The following is a 20,335-nucleotide window of genomic DNA, read 5'->3' as shown; positions in this document are numbered from 1 at the left end:
TTACCATGATATATTAATTTACAGTCTCGTTATGGAGTAATAATTTATTTTGGAATGCATTCAAGTCTTATCGAATGATCCTGTAGCTACTTAAATTCTAAAGAAAAACGAGGCTGTTGGGCGTAAGGTGTTTTATGAAGTGTAAACTGCTAGTCAAATGTAATAGAACATGGAGTAGCAGGTGGAAGATACTTAAAAATTATTAGGTGAATGAACTCACTATTATGCGAAGGGCAGACCAGAGACAGAGAACTCTAAACCATGAGTTGTGGGGCCTCCTTGGGGGTGCAGTGGATTAAGCACAGCACTGTGAGGCTGTCCACAGTTACTGCAGCACGAGTTCGATCCCTGGCCAGAGAGCTACCCACAGGGAGCAGCAGACCTCTTCTGCCTCGCCTGCTGCTCCCCTCAGCAGTGGATTTCTGTCAGTCTGCCTGTTCTGCTCCCCACTCTGTCTCTGGGGAATCCTCTCACCCCCCCATACCTCTGGCCTACACCGAAGTTCTTCTATGCATAAATAAATAAATCTTTAAAAAAAAGAATTTGGGACCAATATTTAAAAAAAAAAAAATAAACAAACCATGAGCCGAGAGAGCCTCCTGGCACAAGAGTGATGTGGGTATGAGGGTTCCCACTTGGTTGGGATAAACACCAAAACCTTGCAACTGACACTAAGGAGAATGACATGTTTCCTCAGTGTTGTGCTTGAGCATTATTTAACAAGCCCAGCTAAGGATTAATTACTTTTCAAGTCTAGGATAATGCAGTTTTGTTTGACTAAGTACTAGTGATGACGGCCAGTATCTATGAAGTTACATATTAATGTGCAGGTATTTGTCTCATGGAGGAGCAAGTGATTTCTGGTATGGATGCAAATGAATAGATAAGACCACCTGTTGCAGTTTTATTGCCCGGTAGAACATTAGCCTGTCTTTTCTCTAACTTAGCAAACCTGTGTCTGCATATCTTCTCTGGCAGGCTGTAGAGATCTGTTCCTCAAATACCACTTGAACTAACTTTGCCGTCCTGTTGGGTCTCTCACTTGTGCAATAAATAAATCTTTGACATGGATACTCTACATTTGTAGAATGCTTCTAACTCTGAAAGTGAAGTTGGACAATTTGAAAGAAAATTTATTACACTTGTGAGGTTCTGAGGGTAACTTAGGAAAAAGAAGGACGTACTTTAAGGCACAACTATTGCACTTTCTTTCCGTCATGACCCAGTAAATAAAGGCAGGAATCTTGCCTTGTTGTGAGACTCTTTTGGACTTTTCTATCTAGCAGAATGATGAAACAAAAATTTCTTATTAAAAGAAAAAAAAAATCAGGGGCCTCCCTGGTGGCGCAGGTGGTTGAGTGCCGCACTGTGAAGCTGCCCAAAGTCTCTGCAGCACCGGTTCGATCCCGGCCGCCGGGCGAGGGTCCCACATGGTGAGACAGACCTCTCCTGCCACACCTGCTGCTCCCCTCAGCAGTGTATTTCAGTCAGTCTGCCAGTTCTGTTCCCCACTCTGTCTCTGGTGAATCCTCTTACCCTCCCGCGCATCTGGCCAGGACCCTGGTTCTTGTATAAAATAAACAAATCTTTAAAAAAAAAAGAAAAAAATCAGTTTCTAATCAGATAAAATACTGAAACATGAGCTGCTAAGCACAAATTTGCCTGCTTCTGGCTTCCTAGCAGGAAACTTAAAGATGCAAATGTACTTGTAAACAGATCATATGCCACAGGAAAAAAAAGTCCTTTAAGAGAAGCAGGTATCGGGCCTCCTGGGGGCGAGGGGTGAAGTCTCAGCACTGGGGCCTGTGCTTGAACCAGGTCTCTGCAGTGGTCAGCGCAGAAACCTGAGGCCATGACCCAGACACACAGGGAGGGACGGGCCTGCGTCTGCCCGCCCTGGACTTTGGACACCAGCTCTTGAGTGAGCCACCGGGTGTGGTGTTTTCTTGAGGACACCCCAGTACCCCACGAGTGGTCCGTGCCCAGCAGTAGACATGGTAACAGCCCAGCGGGCTAGGGGTGGGAGGGACCGGCTCTGTTGGCGAGGGCCTTAGGAGTCGCCCCCCAAGATGTCTGACCAGGAAGGGCAAATGGCTGCAGGGCAGGGGGTAGTTTCAGACACTTGTCTCCTCCCATGTCCAGCCTGCCGGGGCTGACCGGTCGCCCGCACAGGGGCCCTCGGTGGCCCCACCAAGCTCCTGAAGCACATCCCAGGCAGTGGCTACACAAGCAATCAGAGCTGATGGACCCATGGGGACAGACACCCTGGAGGAACATTCTAGAACAGCCAGTTTGGTCAGATTTCTGTCCTGATGGCTGTGGCCCTCAGCCCCGGAGGCCCCCACAGCCTTGCTGTCTTCCTGAACCGAGTGGACAGGCCTGGGGTCTGAGGAGGCCGCAGGGCACGGCTCTGAAGAGGAGAGAGAACAGGGAGAGAGCAGATGGGGCCGACGGCGTCACCCAGCAGGGCCTGCGTCCATCTGTGCTGGGGCCGTGGGGGAGGCCCAGTCTTGTCCTGGGGAGGAAGCGCTGAGTCACCGGCTTGTGCCCCTTTCATCTGCCCAAGGACAAGCAGCCGCTTCCTCCGCAGGCTGCAGTGGCCTCCCCCACCCTCCAGGCCTCTGGGAGGGGAATCAAGGACTGCTCAGGCTGCACCTCCCCAGAGAGGCTGCAAATCAGCTGCTCGGCCAAAGCAGAAGCCTCTTCAGAGCTCGGCTCTGCCCCGGCCCCTGCCCGAGTGATGTTCAGACACTGGGAGCCCCGGAGGCCCACTGGGGTGGTGGGGAGTTCCCCCACAGCCTTGCGGCGTTCCTGAACTGAATGGACAGGCCTGGGTCTGAGGAGGCCGCCGGAGACAGCACTGAAAAGGAGAGAGGACAGGGAGAGGACTCGGAGAGAGAGCCCTGGGGAGGACGAGGACCCGGGAGCATCCGAGGGCGGGCGGGGAGGCCAGAGCTGATGCGGGGCCGGTGGGCCTGGGTCTGGGCCTTTCCAGTCTGGGGGAGACCCTGGCTCACAAGCAGGGCCGGCAGAGGCTCAGTGGGCTCCTTCCTGGGAGCCACAGATCAGGGGCAGCTGGGGGGCCTCCCGCAGGGCTGGGCCAAGGACAGACCCCACGTGACCGGGCACAAGTGCTCTCCCTCCGCGTCTTCAGCACACACAGCCCTTCCCGGGCCGGGATCTGAAAGGCAGTGACAGGAAGGGTCTGGAAAATGCCAAAATATTTAGGATTTATAGAGAATGGAAGGAACCCTGCAAAAAAAAAAAAAAATCTACAAAAGAGAAAAACCTAAGTATGTGGAATATAAGAACCTGCTTCCAGGCAAGCCAACGGGAAATCAAAGGGAGCTTAAAAGGTGCTTTGAACTTGATGAAAACGAAAACACGACACACCAAGATCCGTGGGCTCCGCGGAGGGTGTGTTTAGAGAAACGGCCAGCCCAGAACGCCGGCCAGCAGCGTCTCCCATCAACGGCTCAGCTTGAGCAAAGCAAAAGGAAAAGGGTGTCTCGTACCCAAAACATGCACGATGGAGGCCGTAGGGATGAGAGCGGAAGTCAAAGGTCAGGCGAGACGCAGGGGAGCAGGCCGGGAGCCTCTCGGTCCAGGCGTCCTTGGCCGCTCTTGTCCACAGCAAGGGGACACTGTCCTCTTCCCACGCCCTCTGAGCCCAGCCTCCCTCGGGGCCCCGGGCGGGCTGAGCTCTGCCTCCTGAGAGGGGGGTTAGGTTCGAGAATTAGGAGTCACTGCTCTCCACCTCCCCCTGCGTGTTTCTAGGGGGAGGAGGTGTCAGCCATTTCATAGCTGAGTTACTTAGGGATTAAACGGGGACCACGGGAGGTCGAGGGGAGCAGGAAACTGACCGAGTACAACTTCTTGCAGTGCCTGTCCACTTGCTGGAGGCGCCGCCCTCTGAGAATTGTTTCAGAGTCAGTCAGCTGTCCAAACGGGATGGGCAGATGACAGAAGGTAAACGACGATGAAAGACAGGGGGCGGATGGAGGGAGGGTCGGGTAGATGAACAGGGACAGACGACGGGGGGATGGATGATGGACGGGATGGATGGATGGTGGGTGGGCCGATGAACAGAAGAGTGGACGGATGGACAGACAGCTAGAGGATAGACAGGCAGACATACCCTAGAGGCCTATTTCTGGGCAATCTCCCACCTACAAATTCCCTTCCTCATGGACCCTCCCCCCAGGCATTAGTGGCACGATCTCAGAATTTTCCAGAACTCCACATCTCTTCACCCATCTCACGTAACCCCACTTAGTGGACTTCTGTTTTGCTTTTGAAAATTTACTTGTTTTTATGGTGCGCGGCCGTGGCGATGTTCATGAGCGCTGACAGCTGCTCGCTCAGAACAACCGGCTGCGGAGACCCAAACTCAAGTAAGTTTGGGGGATGGTTGCAGGAGGATCTGCGCGTGGGCGGGGCGCCTGCCCTGTGAAATCACACCCTGAGGGGCCGCTCGCTGCAGGCAGTGGATGTCACCCGCACTTGGTGTCTCCCAGAGGGTCTCGGAGCCTGGCAGGAGGCCGCAGCCGCTGGCCTGAGCTGCTCCCACAGGGGCAGGTCCACCGTGGCCGGGGAGCAGAGGGGAGGCCCCGCCTGCTGGCTGGGGCCGGGGGCCCCTCTTACCCCAACTTTCTTTTCTAAGGTTGACCAGAGACCTTGAAGGCGGTTAAGAGCCTCCCGGAGCGGCCGCCACAAGCCGAGCCACCGTCAGGGTCGTCCATTAAGTCCCTGCTGCTGATGGGTGATTTCAGCACGTCCGTTTAAGAACCTCACACAACACTCGACAGAATGAAACAGGCTCGGGTGGGTTCTCCGGGTGCTGCGACTGCGAGAGCGGGGCCGGCCGGGTCCCCCACAGCAAACGTCGGGGCCTCCTGCGCTGACCGTCCCAGCCAGACGAGCTTCAGAACCAGACGGGGTGACGGGGCTGGGCCCGGGAGAGCCTCTGGGGCACCCCTCCCTCAGGCCACCCCAGGAGAGGTGAGCAGGATTCTGCAGGGCTCCAGCCCAAGGCAGCAGGAGACCCGGGGCTTGGAGGTGCAAGGCACCCACGAGAGAGGCCCGGACCCCTCGTGAGGCGTGCAGGCTTGACACCGGGCGGCAATCGGGACCGCTGAGCACGAGGGGGGAGACCCCACCCCCCCACCTCTCTCCCAAGCTCACAGGGGATGTGGGAGGCAGGTCCTCCCCCAGTCTCACCCCCAGGGGCTCCGCCTGACAGCCCTGGGGTCATCCCCACACCCTCAGAGGAGTGCTTTGTCTCACACACTGATAAGCGAAGTGAAGACTCAGCTCGGAAGGAATGTGCCAGCGCAGGCTAAGGGGGGTTCTGCGAAACAGCCTTCCACTCACACACACCCCCTGGGCACACCCCCGGGAGCGAGCCAGCGGGGCCCACCCTGGCCGGCACTCCCTGGCGACGACTCTTTTGGGGAGACTGACTGTCCCTTCCAGAGGTTTCCAGGGAAGGAACAAGGTGCTGAAAATCCCGCTTCCCCGATGACACTTAAGCCCCAGACACTGGGATTCCTCCTCCTCCCCAAATCAGAGTGGACTCCTCCAGGCGCCCTCTCCCGCGGAGCCCCCGGCTTCCCCTGCGCACCCCCGCGCACCCCACGTCCAGTCCAGGCCCCCCCTCGCTTCCTCCACCCCACACTCCATGCAGCGCTCGCAAGTGGGTCACAGTGTCCCGGCCAGGCTGCAGGCCCCCCCCCCCCTGCCCCGCCCCGGAGTCCACAGCGCCCTGACAGCTTGTTGAGTGTAAGATTCCAGGGCTGTGAGGCGGAGCCCGGGGGCCACAGATATCAGCGGCATTTAAATATCCCTGCATAAGTCTGTCCCCTTAGCATGCAGCACGGACAGATAAAGCAGTATTTGTCTTGTTCCAATGGTAATTTGGGGGCCTCCCTGGTGGCACAAGGGGTTAAGACACAACCTATGAAGCTACCCGCAGCCTCTGCAGCACGAGTTCCATCCCTCTCACCCCCTGCACCTCTCGCCTGTACCCCAGCTCTTGTATGCATAAATAAATAAATCTTTTAAAAAAGAGTAGTTCGGTCCTCTCAGATGCATAACCACTTGCAATTTGGCTGAAACTGGATGCGTGTCACCAAGCCAGGGTGCAAACCCAGAGCTCCCAGCAAACCTGGATGCCGCAGACTCTGGTGACAAGGGTGACGGAGCAGGGTCACCCAGGTGACCCGCACGCCCTCTGGTGGGGACGCTGGTGCTGTGCAAGGGGCTCACCAGGTGACCAGCACGCCCCCTGGTGAGGATACTGGTGATGTGCAAGGGGTCAGGGTACCTCTCATGCACTGCACCTCCGGTCTGCACCCCAGTTCTTGTATGCATGCATAAATAAATAAATATCTAAAACTCTAAGCGCAGCGGGTCGGAGACAGGACACGCATCCCACAGGCAAGAAGCATGGTGGCTGCTTAGGGCTGGGCCCTGGCTTCTGACAGGAAGGGGAGGACACAGGAGCCAATGTGACCTCTGGGGAGGGATGCCCTGTATCTGGAGGGACCTCCTCGTCTCTTTAATAAATGGTGCTGGGGGCCTCCCTGGTGGTGCAAGGGGTTAAGATGCAGCACGAAGCTATCGTCAGTCTCTGCAGCACGAGTGACCCACATGGCGCAGCAGACCTCTCCTGTCTCCCCGCTGCTCCCCTCAGCAGTGTACTTCAGTCGGTCTGCCTGTTCTGCTCCCCACTCTGTCTCTGGGGAGTCCTCTCACCACACCTCCCGCACCTCTGGCCTGCACCCCAGCTCTTGTATGCATAAATAAATACATCTTTAAAAAAAAGAAACAATTGGGCCTCCCCGGTGGTGCAGTGGTTGAGCGCTGGGTTGCGAAGCTGCCCGCGGCCTCTGCGGCGCCGGTTCGATCCCCGGCTGCTCCCCGGCCACCGGAGGAGGGTCCCACATGGCGCGCAGACCTCTCCTGCCGCCCGCTGCTCCCCTCAGCAGTGTACTTCGGTCCTTCTGCCTGCTCTGCTCCCCGCTCTGGCTCTGGTGAATTCTCTCACCCTCCCGCGCTTCTGACTGTACCCACTGCATGTATAAACAAAAACAAACAAATAAAGAAAGAAAGAAAAGAAAGAAAACATGCCTCTATATATTAAAAAAAAAAAAAAAACAACAACAACAAAAAAAAGAAACAATAGCATGAAACAAAGAGCTGGACCACATGACCTTAATGAACACGCACAGGGCAGTACATCCCCCAAGTTGATACACATTCTCCTCAGGTGCAGAGAAGGCATTCTGCAGGATGGGCCACAAAACACCTATCAGCAAATTCATGAAGACTGAACTCCTATCAGGTATCTTCTCTGATCACGACGGTATCAAACCAGAGAACAACCAGCAAAAGAAAGCAGGACAACCCTCTAATACGCAGACACTTCACACGCCCCTGAATGACTTTTGGGTGTGAGGAAATCAAAGGCGAAATTACAGAAATATCTGGATGCAAATGAGAATGAGGACACACTCTACAGAAGCGACCGGGCGCAGCAAACACAGTGCTAAGGGAGGTGGAGACCGCGACACAGCCCCAGCGAGAAATGACAGAGGGCTCGAGTAGATTATCTCATCTCTTTTTTTAAAGATTTATTTATTTATGCACACAAGAGCTGGGGTGCAGGCCAGAGGCGCGGGGAGTGAGAGGACTCCCCAGAGACAGAGTGGGGAGCAGAACAGGTGGATCGACCAAAATCTACTGCTGAGGGGAGCAGCGGGGAGACAGGAGGGGTCTGCTGCGCCTTGTGGGCAGCTCCCGGGCTGGGGATTGTTCTCGAGCTGCAGAGGCTGGCGGTAGCTTCCTAGTGCTGAGACTTAACCCTTGCGCCACCAGGGAGGCCCAATAATCTTATCTCTTCCCTCAGGGAACTAGAAAGAGCTGAACAAGCAAAACAAGAGGTAGTAGAAGGAAGGAAACAATCAAAATCAGAGCGGAAGTAAGCGAAACAGCAATCGAAAAGGCAGTCCAAAGGCTTCATGAAACTAAATAAAACAGTCAAGCCTCTAGGTTGGCTCGCAAAGAGAAAGGGAGAAAATGCAAATAAATAGAATCAGAAACGACAGAGGAGAAATGACCACAGACGTCTCAGGAATTCGGAGGGCCGTAATAGGCTGCCATGGACCGCAACCTAGATGGGACAGTTACCAGAAAGCACAGCCTGCTGAGGCGGGACCAGGAAGAAACAGAAAAGCCGAACAGCCAATCACAAGCAAGGACGTCGAAACAGTCATGGAAAGTTTCCCGAGAAACTGAAGTCCAGGACCAGACGAGGGTCACACAACCCAGCTCTCAGCGATGACCTTCCTTCCCAAGCTCTTCCAAAATTTGGAGAAGGAGGCACTCCTGCCAACATGTTTCAGGAGGCCAACATGGCCGCGGTGCCAAACCAAAGAGATAAAAAAGGCAGTGACAGCCCAATACTCCCGGGGAACGCACAGGCAAAAGTCCTCAACAAAACCGGAGCAAAGCCGGATGCAACCGAGCTTCAGAGGCTCAGACACGGTGGCCTCGGGTGGAGTCCCAGGTTCGCGCCACTGCGGCCCGAGTGCCATCCTGGCCAGGGAGCTACCCACACGGCGCGGCAGACTCTCCTGTCTCCCCGCTGCTCCCCTCAGCAGTGGATTTCAATAGATCTGCCTGTGCTGCTCCCCAATCTGTCTCTGGGGAGTCCTCTCACCCCCCCATACCTCTGGCCCGCACCCCAGCTCTTGTGTGCATAAATAAATCTTTAAAAAAAGAAATAAAAGAAATAAAGAAAAATAAAGGCCCAGGTAGTAAACCTGCGGTTTCTCTATCTCCGTGTAATTAGGGCCCCCCCACCCCCGCACACACCAGGGCACACTCGTGGGGACAGATGTGAGCACAGGAGCAGGACCACACGGCCTGCCGGGGGGGCGGGGAGGGGCAGGCCCCAGAAAACCAGGCACAGCTGGGCCTACCTGGGCCAGGGCTCGTCCGCTGGGCCCCTGCGAACCCACCGCCTGTGCGCACAGCTGCGGCCTGTGGAGCCCGTGATTCCGCGGTGTCCTCACTGCGGGCTTAGAGCACGCCCAGCTACCCCACAGCGCGGGGGCCGCTCAGGAAGCTGGAGGGTCTGGCTCACCTGGCGGGTCTGGCTCACCTGGCGGGTCTGGCTCACCTGGCGGGTCCAGCTCACCGTGACGGGTCCAGATCACCGTGGAGGGTCCAGCTCACCGTGGCGGGTCCGGCTCACCTGGCGGGTCAGGCCAGGCGCCAGCGCCGCCGTGAGGGCCATCTGCCCGCCTCTCCGCCCGGGAAGCCTGTGGCCGCTGCTTCCAGGACCACCTCTCCTGAGGGGTTGTGCTCTCAGGCCTGACCTTCAAGCTGGCCTTTGCCGAGGCGGAAATGAGCAATCCTGCGACGGCGCGGACCTGCCCACGAGACGGGCGGGGGTGGGTGTATGTGTGCGCGTGCGTGCGTGCGTGCGTGCGTGTGTGTGTGTGTGTGTGTGTAGCTGTGCTCGTCTTCAGGGGCCTTTCCCGGGAGGAGCCTGGCACCGCCCGCCTTCCCGGGCCTCCCCTGAGGGGACGCGGTGCCCTCGGGGCCTGAGCTCATGTGGCTTCTGAGCTCATGTGGCTTCTGACTTTCAGAAAATTTTTTTTAAAATAAGTATGTGCTAATTCCTTTTTTTTTAATTTATTTGTGTATTTATTTATTTATACAAGATCTGGGGTTCAGGCCAGAGGCGCGGGAGGGTGAGAGATTCACCAGAGACAGAGTGGGGAGCAGAACAGGCAGATTGACTGAAACACACTGCTGCGGGGAGCAGCGGGGAGACAGGAGAGGGCTGCCGCGCCATGCGGGTAGCTCCCTGGCCGGCTGCAGTCGCTGGCGACAGCTTGACAGTGCTGTGTCTTAGCCCCTTGCGCCCCCAGGGAGGCCCCGGCTTTTAGAACTCTCCACGGTTGCCTGAAGTCCGTCTGCAGTGGGGTGGCGCCAGGAACTTAAACGCTGAAGATCTGAGCGTGGCTTTTCTCTGCTGAGAAGGCAACGTGCTTCCCCCGGCGGGGACGCGGTGGCCGGGACGGAGCCTGCTCCAAGGCCGCCGGCAGGAGGGGCTCATCGGCCGAGTTCCTGTAGAGCAGAAAGCCCCAGGCACGGCTCCTTCGGCTCCTTCGGGGCAGGCCTGCCCGGCAGCCTGAGCAGCGTCACCCCGGCTACCGCGCTCCGCCTGCGTCTGCCCTCGCTGGGGCGGCCCACAGGGACTCCGGCGCCCTGGCCCCTCGCTGGGCTCGCCTCTGTGGTGGCAAAATGGCCCCCAGCAGCCCACACTGCTCACTCCCACTCTGTTTCATCCCGCAAGAGAGCAAGACTCTCCCGCGGGCGCTCCCCTCCACTCCCGGCCCCGGCTGCTGACCCACGCTGGGCTCCACCCATCCCTGAGCCACCCTGTGGGGGCAGCGGCGGGATCCCGAGCCCCCGGGGGCCGCTGTCCGTCCCTTTCGAGGCTCTGCTTGACCCGCCCACACACCCGGGGAGGGAGGAGGCCACCCCGTCGCCCCCGGAGGGCTGACTCCCGGAAACCCGGGTACAGGCGCGCAGCGGGGGGACCCAAATGAGGGGAGTGAGGGGAGAGACGCCCCGCGGGCAGCTCCCAGGTCCAGCACCCATTCCCGCGTCCTCGAGGCCGCCTGCTGCCCGCCGCGCACCCTCTCCCTCAGGTCTCCTCGATGGCCGGGAGCTGAGGACACCGGCGGGCCTCACAATGGAGCCCTGGCCTACTGCTCTGCCAAGACGGTTCTCAGGTGTATCGGGGCAAACACGGTGAAGGACCAGCGGTTATCGCCGGCGAGGCTACGTGGGTGTCTGGACATCGTCTTCCAGCCTTTTGGATGCCTTGAGTTTCCCTCCTGGCAAGGCCGGGGGCACGGACGGCCTCACTGGAGCGTGAGGACAGGGCAGGGGGCTGGGGGGCCTTGTCTGCGGCTGTGGCACAAAAGCAGACTCCGGGCCAGTAAATACTTGTCATTAAGAAGCTCTGCACTGGGGCCTCCCTGGGCGCAGGGTTAAGTCCCAGCACTAGGGAGCCGTCCGCGGCCTCCGCAGCACGAGTTCCACCCCCGGCCAGGGAGCGGCCCACAGGGCGCGGCAGACTCTCCCGTCTCCCCGCTCCCCGCAGCAGTGGGTCTCAGTGGGTCCTCCTGCTCTGTTCTGGGTCTGGTATGTGCTCTGCATCCTCTGTCTCTGGTGAGTCCTCTCACCCCGCACCTCCGGGCTGTACCCCCGTCTCGTAGGCAGAAATAAATCTTTGAAAAAAAAAAAGAATTCTGTATTTGTCAAAAAGCAAGAAAGAAAAAAGGAAGAAAGGAAAGAAGATGGGGGAGGGAGGAGGAGGAGGGAGTAGGAAGAGGGAGGAGGGTGGTCGGGAGGAGGGAGAGGGAGGGAGGAGGGAGGAGGAGGGAGGAGGTGGGATGAGGGGGAGGAGGGAGGAGGCGGAAAAGGGAGGAGAAAGTGGGAGGAGGGAAGGAGCAGGAGGAGGGAGGAGGATGGCAGGGAGGAGGGAGGGGAGGGAGGGAGAAGGGTGAGGTAGGAGGGAGGGATGGGAGGGATGGAGGGGGAGGAGGAGGGAGGAGAAAGTGGGAGGACAAAGGGAGTAAGAGGAGGGAGGAGGGTGGTAGGGAGGAGGGAGGGGGAGGGAGGGAGGGGGAGGGAGGAGGGAGGAGGGAGGAAGGAGGAGGGTGGGGAGGAGGGAGGGGAGGAGGGAGGGGAGGAGGGAGGAGGAGGAAGGAGGAGGGAGGAGGGAGGAAGGAGGAGGGTGAAGAGGAGGGAGGAGGGTGGGGAGGAGGGAGGGGAGGAGGGAGGGGAGGAGGGAGGGGAGGAGGAGGGATGGAGGGAGGGGAGGATGGAGGGAGGAGGGAGGAGGGAGGAAGGAGGAGGGAGGAGGGAGGAAGGAGGAGGGTGAAGAGGAGGGAGGAGGGTGGGGAGGAGGGAGGGGAGGAGGGAGGGGAGGAGGAAGAGGAGGGGGGCAGGGGAGCAGGAAGGGGGAAGGAGGCGGGCCGGGGACGTGGAGGCAGGGGAGGAAGGTGAGGCGGGGTGGGGGGCAGGTGGGGGTCTGTGACGAGGCCGGCAGCGGGGGCCGGGAGGGCCAGTGCTGAGACGGCTGAGAGCGAGGCGTCCTGGCTGGGCCGCGCGGGCGCGGAGGGAGGCCGCGGCGTCTCCAGGAGCAGGGGCTCCCCTCACAAGCCACGACCGGCGCGTATCTGAGTCCAGCTCTAGGCCCAGGGGCTTCCCTGTAGGTGACACGACACCGCCATGAGCCAGCCCGCGTCTCACCACCAGCGTCACCTCCCACGGTAAAGCCGGAGGTGCCGAGTCCACCCACGAGTCACGCCCTGGCCACCCCACCCTTAGGACGCGTGGCCACGGCGGACGCCCGGGGAGGGTTCCGGGGCACCACATGCTCATTTGGGTGAATGTCGGGGCGGCCACGCCATCTTGCTGTGCATGGACCCTGCGGGTTTTGCCCCACGGCAGCGTTTCTCTGCCAGTCTGAGCCGGAATCTGTCCCGGGAGCCAGCGGCGGGGCCGGCTCCTTCCCAACGGTCCCCACCGGGCGCCTGGGCCAGCGCGCTGGCTCGTGGACTCCGTGGGCAGAACAGCAGAGGCGGCGGCTGAGAAATGCAGCCCGAGCGAGTACTAAGGAGGGGTTTAGAGTCCCTCGACGCCCGCGTTGCTCCGCGTCACAGTCCCAGAAGGACAGAGCCAGCTCCCACGCTGGAGTCTTCGCGTATCTCCTAGAAAACCGCTCGTGGGGTTACATGGGGAAAAAGCACCCCGTGTCACTCTCGTAGAAAGAGAAGGCTGAGGGCCTCCCTGGGGGTGCAAGGGGTTAAGCACCGCACTGTGAAGCCGTCCGCAGCCTCTGCAGCACGAGTTTGATCGCTGGCCGGCCAGGCAGCTACCCACATGGCACAGCAGACCTCTCCTGTCTCACCCGCTGCTCCCCTCAGCAGTGTCTTAGGTCCATTTGCCAACTCTGCTCCCCACTCTGTCTCTGGGGAGTCCTCTCACCCCCTGCACCTCTGGCCTGTACCCCAGCTCTTGTATGCATAAATAAATAAATCTTTTAGAGAGAGAGAGAGAGAGAGAGAGAGAGAAGGCTGAGCTGGCAGCTGGGCCAACCCGCCAGGGATGGACACCAGGGATGGACACTGGCCAGGGACGGATGTGGGGTCCAGCAGGTGCGCTGCACACACCGCCCAGTAGATGGCAGTGTCGGCCAACATTTTCCTTTCAGAGACATTCAGGCCCCCAAGTCACCCGGACAGCAACTTGGGCATCTCGCAGGGGCAGCTCCTCTTACTGCTTGTGCTCACCTGTAAGAATAAAAAGCCTTGGGGTCTCCCTGGTGGCGCAAGGGGTTAAGATGCTACCTATGAAGCTGTCCGCAGCCTCTGCGGCGCGAGTTCGAGCCCTGGCAAGGGAGCTACCCACATGGCGCAGCAGACCTGTCCTGTCTCGCCCGCTGCTCCCCTCAGCAGTGTGTGTTTCAGTCCATCCACCTGTTCTGCTCCCCACTCTGTCTCTGGTGAATCCTCTCACCCCTGTACCTCTGGCCAGTACCCCAGCTCTTGTATGCATAAATAAATAAAAATAAATCTTTTTTCAAAAGAGAATTATCAGTGTATCTGCTAGATGTTTTGGCACACAGGCAGCTACAGGGTCAGTTACTTCAGCACATCCTGGGGGAACTTCCTCCTTCCCATCCACTATACCTGACATGCAGGGGCTTTCCTCATGCTCACAAGGTGGCTGCAGCAGCAACGGACATCACCTTCTACTCCCACAGGGTCACAACTTAAACCTGCAAGAGCAGATAAGGACAGGAGCTCACCTTCCATCCCTGAGAATGAGTTCAACTAGCCCAGGTACCCCACACCACTCAGATTCCATCTTGTAAGGCTAGAAATTTCATCGCGAGCTGATCCCAAGCCCATCGCGAGAGAGGGCGCGGCATCATCGTCCTTGGTGTAGACAGTAGCTCCCAGCAGGCCTGCTCGCTGACTGGCATCTTGCTAGACTCCTGTGTGCCGCTCCTGGGGCTTCTGCATGCTCGGGGGCTCCTTGCAGGACGCCATCAACAGTGAGCACAGAGTTTGTGGTTTGTCAAGATGACGGGGCGGGGGGGGCTCTCTGGTGGTGCAAGGGGTTAAGACGCAGCACTATGTAGCTGTCTGCAGCCTCTGCAGCACGAATTCCATCCCCGCCAGGGAGCTACCAACCATATGGTGCAGTAGATCTGCCTGTTCTGCTCCCCACTCTGTCTCTGGGGAGTCCTCTCACCCCCCGCACCTCTGGCCTGTTCCCCAGCTCTTGTGTGCATAATAAATATTTTTTTTAAGATTTATTTATTTATTTATACAAGAACTGGGGTACAGGCCAGAGGTGCAGGAGGGTGAGAGCATTCCCCAGAGACAGAGTGGGGAGCAGAACAGGCAGACCGATGAAGTGCACTGCTGAGGGGAGCAGCGGGCGGCAGGAGAGGCCTGTGCGCCATGTGGGACTCTCGCCGGTGGCCGGGGATTGAACCGGCGCTGCAGAGGCTGTGGGCAGCTTCACAGCGTGGTGATGAACCGCCTGCGCCACAAGGGGAGGCCCATAAATAAATCTTAAAAAAAAAAAAGATGACAGGGGACCGAGGGGGCATTCCAGGGATGAGGCAGGAAAGCCAGGCATTGTGTGGGCGGATCTCCAACCCGAGACAGCCAGAAACAGGGTGACTCGGTGGTCCTCCCTCTACTGTCACCCTCAGTGAGAAGAATCGCACAAGAGGGCTGCCTGGGTCACAGGGACAGCCTGCCCCATGGGCTCCCCACCCTGCCTCTTGCCTGTGGGGTGTTTGTTTCTGGAGTCTCTTGGTGTCTCAACCCAGGAGCGGACCCACACCTTTGAGGCTCAGTTTTCTGCAGGGACACATGGGGGCAGCATAGGCTTAAGAAAAGCTCCGGTTGTGCTGGGCATAGGCTGTTTGCAGGCAGAAAGCGTTTGGAAAGGGCCCTGGGGGAGGCTTAATTCCATACAGGTCACCTAAGACGCCCAAGTCCCTCCTTAGAAATAGGGAGACACCTTCTCCCGACGTGTGCTCATGCTCAGCCACAACTTCCTATGGAAAGACGGTCAATGTGGATTCCACTCCTAGGGATCTACCCAAAGGACACAGAAACATTAATTCTAAAGGGCACCTGCACCCCTATGTTTACAGCAGCACTGTTTACAATAGCTAAGCTTTGGAAACAACCCAAATGCCCAAAAATAGATGACTGGATCAAGAAGATGTGGGACATAGACACCATGGAATATTACTCAGCATTCAAAAAGATAAACTCATGCCATTTGCAGCAACATGGATGGCGCTGGAAGGATCATGCTCAGTGAAATAAGCCAGAAAGAAAAAGAAAAATACCGGATGGTCTCATTTATAGGACAAATGTAGAGGATCCAAATAAGGAATCAGGGGAGAAAAACTTTTTATAATAAAGTAAAAACCAAAATCAGCAGGATCTATAAACCAGAGACATTCTGCAGGGTGGGAGGAAGGAGTAGGATCAAAACAGGGGAGGGATGAGCACAAGGGACCCTGGTGATGGTCACAGGTGAAGGGGGTGGTGGGAATTCCACGGGGACTATAACGGAAACACTCAGACGGCGGCCTCGCGTCCGGGCTCTCGCAGCCCTCGGCGGAGGAGGCTGTCATTTGCGGGAAACAGCCCCCGTGAAAGTCAGCGCAGGCCGAGAGCTATTTCTCCGGCTTCTTGCGGAAGCAGGTCGCGGAGGGGGTGTCTGTGATGTGCGCCGGCCATGACACAGCCACACTGAATGCACCCCGTAAGGCCGAGGGCTGCGAGGGCTCCCCGGATACAGCCAAGTTCTGTCACTTGGGTCTTAACCAAGAGCACAGTCCAGGGCACAGTTTGTGGGTTGGCTCAGTCCTGAGCAGGTGGCTGCCCACCTGGGCAGACGTCCAGTCTCCAGACACCAACTTCCTATGGAAGTGGTGCTGGCACAGTATTCACACCTGTGCGGACCAGGAGGCACACCTGCACTGGACGCGGAATACACACCTATGTGGACCAGGAGACACGCCTGTGCTGGACTTGGAATGCACACCTATGGGCTCAGGAGGCACGCCTGTGCTGGACTCGGAATGCACACCTATGGGCTCAGGAGGCACGCCCGTGCTGGACTCGGAATGCACACCTATGGGCTCAGGAGACATGCCTGTGCTGGACTCAGAATGCACACCTATGGGCTCAGGAGGCACGCCTGTGCTGGACGCGGAATGCACACCTTTGGGCTCAGGAGACACGCCTGTGCTGGACGCGGAATGCACACCTATGGGCTCAGGAGACACACCCGTGTGGACCGGAATACACACCCCTACTGGACTCAATGTACACACCTGTACAAGGCTGAGGAGGGGCATTTACAGCTCTAAAATCCTGCCATTCTGGGTTCTTCCTCAGGATTCCTGAGGGAAGACACTGAGCCCCAGGTTTTTCCCTGGTGGCCATGCCGGACACCAAACCGCCAAGGTCAAGGAAGTCCATTTGTTTGCAGAGGCTTTGCTTTGTTAGCTTTTCTGTCTCACAGCAATAGCAAAACAAACAAAGACATGTTTTAAAATCTTGCTAATGGCCTCAGGTTCGGGGGTAAGCATGTGAACCCGGCACGGATGTGTAAACTGGATGTCGGGTTTTCACATTTCTGCTCACCTGAGTTTTAGGTCCTGAGCGCTCCAGCGTGAAAGGAGAAAACGCGTCTCTAAGCTGAGTGTTCACCTTTGCTCAGTGCACCGGAGGGTCCTCGGAGGGTCCTCGCCAGCAACTTGCTTGTGTTTAAATTGTAAGAGAAGCAGCCACTGAGGGCAGCCGGGCGCTGCGGGGCGCCCGGGACAACGAGCCTGCGAAGGCGCCGCAGCACAGGGAAGCGGGTTTTCCACACTCGGCAACGAAGCCTCCCGGCTGAGAACCCCAGCTCGCCTCACACCCTGCGAAGCTGCTATTTGACAAAGTGGTTCTCCAAGGGGTGAATCAAGTCAGAAAGGAAACTGTGGTCGTTTGGGTTCGTTTTCAACGGCTTTCCAAGAAAGCGCTTCCTTTCCTGGCCCTCGGCGCCTCCTGCCAAGGAAACCAGAGGCTCCCCACACCCCCACCTGGACGGCGCCGGCCTCCTCAAGGGTGTGGCCTGTGCTCGGAGCGACTCAGAGGGGCCGCCTGGGATCCGGGCAGAGGAAGAGGTGGCGCCTCAGAGCAGGTCCCGCCTCTTCAGGGCCTCCCCGCCCGCGTGCCAGCAGAGGCCGGGCAGAAGGAAACGCCCGAAACGCGCGCCCTGGCTGCGGCCTCCCCGAGGCCCCGGGCTGGGCTTAAGGATTGTTTTGTTTTTTGGAGAAACGATGCCAACTTCTCCCCCAAAAGTCTGGCCTGGGAAGCGAGCTCCCCGACGGGGGACGCGGCTGGGCAGCGGGGGCCGGCCTGGGCGTGCCATCGCGCCTGGCTCACCTGGCGCCGCCTCCTCGCGCGCCCCCTCGCTGCGGCGGCCTCGCGCGCACAGGCGGGCGCTGCAAGGTGAGGGATCCCAGGAGACGGAAACCGGGGTTCGCAGGGCCTGCTGAAGCAGCGGAGGCGGGAGTGGCCGCAGCAGTGCGGGGTGCAGCGCGCCCGGCTGAGCGCGCGCCGGGAGGCGGGAGAGGCGCGGGGAGCCCTGCCCGCTTCTCCAGGGGCGGCCTCACCTCGCGGTTCTGGGCGGAGGGGGCACCCCCGGGAGGCCTGGGAGCGGCCGGGACCACCTGTTGGCGCGGAGCCAGCGGGGGGCGCGCACCCCCACCCCGACGCCACGGCCCCCCACGACCCGGCGCGGCGAGCGCAGGCTCCGAGGCGCCCCCTGCAGCCTTCAGGGGGGCCGCTGCCCCCCCAGCCTCCAAGTTCCGAACGGACTGAGCTGCGGGGCCCGCCCGGACGGCGCGCGCGCCCCCTCCCCGCCCGGCCGGCGAGCTCGGGGCGGCGGGGGAGCCCGGCAGCGCCGGCGGGGGCCCGCGGAGCTCCACCGCCGGGGGGAAACAATCGCCGCCCGGGTGGGGGGACCTGGCCCTCCAGGCACCCCCTCCTCCAGGCCTCACGCCCCGGGCGAGCCCGAGGGGGACTGCAGCCGCGCTGGCGCCCCAGACCGGTCCAGGCTGTCCCGCGCGCCCCACCCAGCACCCCGCGGTCGGGTCGCCGCCGCCTGACTCCCCACACCCCTGCCCTGCTGGCCCCCAACTGCAGCCTCGCCCGGGGGAGAGGGCGTCGAGCGGCAGGCGACCCGGCCAGTGCGGCTCTGCAGCCGGCGCCTGGGGTTGGGGGCTTGGCGGGGGCGGGGCGGGGGCGGGGAAGAGCCGGCCCGGCCGCAGGCGCTGTTTTGGGACCTGGGATCTGAGAACAGGCCCGAGCGAGCGGCGCCCACGGAAGGGTCTCGAGTCGGGAGGCAGAGGGCGGAGTGAAGGGTGCCGCTGGCCCCACTGGGCCTGGCGCCGTCCGGGCAGCTATGAACTCAGCAGACACACCTGCACTGGACGCGGAATGCACACCTGTGGGCTCAGGAGACACACCTGTATTACACTTGGAATGCACACCTATGGGCTCAGGAGACACACCTGTACTGGACTCGGAATGCACACCTATGGCTCAGGAGACACACCAGTACTGGACGCAGAATGCACACCTATGGGCTCAGGAGACACACCTATACTGGACGCGGAATGCACACCTATGGGCTCAGGAGACACACCTGTGCTGGATGCGGAATGCACACCTTGGGCTCAGGAGACACACCTGTGCTGGACTTGGAATGCACACCTGTGGGCTCAGGAGACACGCCTGTACTGGACGCGGAATGCACACCTGTGGGCTCAGGAGATACACCTGTGCTGGACTCGGAATGCACACCTATGGCTCAGGAGACACACCTGTGCTGGACGCAGAATGCACATCTATGGGCTCAGGAGACACACCTGTGCTGGATGCGGAATGCACACCTTGGGCTCAGGAGACACACCTGTGCTGGACTTGGAATGCACACTTATGGGCTCAGGAGATACACCTGTGCTGGACTTGGAATGCACACCTGTGGGCTCAGGAGACACGCCTGTACTGGACGCGGAATGCACACCTGTGGGCTCAGGAGACACACCTGTGCTGGACTCGGAATGCACACCTATGGGCTCAGGAGACACACCTGTACTGGATGCAGAATGCACACCTGTGGGCTCAGGAGACACACCTGTACTGGACACGGAAGGCACACCTGTGGGCTCAGGAGACACACCTGTACTGGACGTGGAAGGCACACCTGTAGGCTCAGGAGATACACCTGTACTGGACGCGGAATGCACACCTGTGGGCTCAGGAGACACGCCTGTACTGGACTCGGAATGCACACCTATAGGCATAGGTTTGCCGGCACTTGTGCACCTGCACCGGGGTGTGCACGCTTGTTCGCGCTGGAGTCAAACTCGCACCTGAGTGGGGTCATTCACTTACAGGGAGGTTGGGTGAGAGCTTTTGCACTTCGCCAAACCCTCCCAGGTTCCCCAAAAGGTGGCGGGGTACCACTGGGGAATGCAGCTTCTCCTGAGGCTGAAGGGGAAGAGAAGCTGGTCCGGCCAGTGAGGGCACAGCAGTTGGCAGCCGCTTCCAGTGGGCCGGGCGCTCTGAGGCTTTCCAGAGAGGGCGTGTGGCCCCGAGTCTGCTCTTCTCACAAGCTCCCGGCCGGTCACCTTGCTGCTCCGCCATCCACTCTGGCCACAGCATTGAGTCTCAAACTTAGCTGCACATCACATCACCTGAGGGGACACGCTAGAGCCTCGTGGGTCCTCACCCACTCTGATTGGGTGATTTGGGGGTCACTTGCACACTTTTAAAGAAACTCTTTAGCTGATTCTTACGGGCAGCAGGGTTTGGACACAGCCTAGTCCATCCCTGTCTGCAGACCCTTTCCAGGGGACGGGCCACTCCCTCTCCTACCCTGCTCCGGGGGATCCCGCTAGCTGCCAGTCTTTGCAAAGGACCCCCCCACACCACCACCCTGGCCATTTCACCTTGCGTCAACCCCAAGGGGTTACAAAGGATGAGTCAGAGCCCCCTCCAGCTTAAAAATGCAAATGACAGTTTGGCATTGCTCATTGGGTCTGCCCCAAAGGGGCAAACGGGTGACCCCTGGCACCTCCCCGCCAGCAGATGCCTTGGGGAGCCCCCTCACCACTGACTTCCCAGGCGGGGCCCTTGCGTCCACACTC

Source organism: Talpa occidentalis, unplaced genomic scaffold (assembly GCF_014898055.3).
Source record: "Talpa occidentalis isolate TD23 unplaced genomic scaffold, MPIMG_talOcc4v2.1 talOcc4.2, whole genome shotgun sequence".
NCBI lineage: Eukaryota > Metazoa > Chordata > Mammalia > Eulipotyphla > Talpidae > Talpa > Talpa occidentalis.
This window is presented reverse-complemented; position numbering follows the sequence as displayed.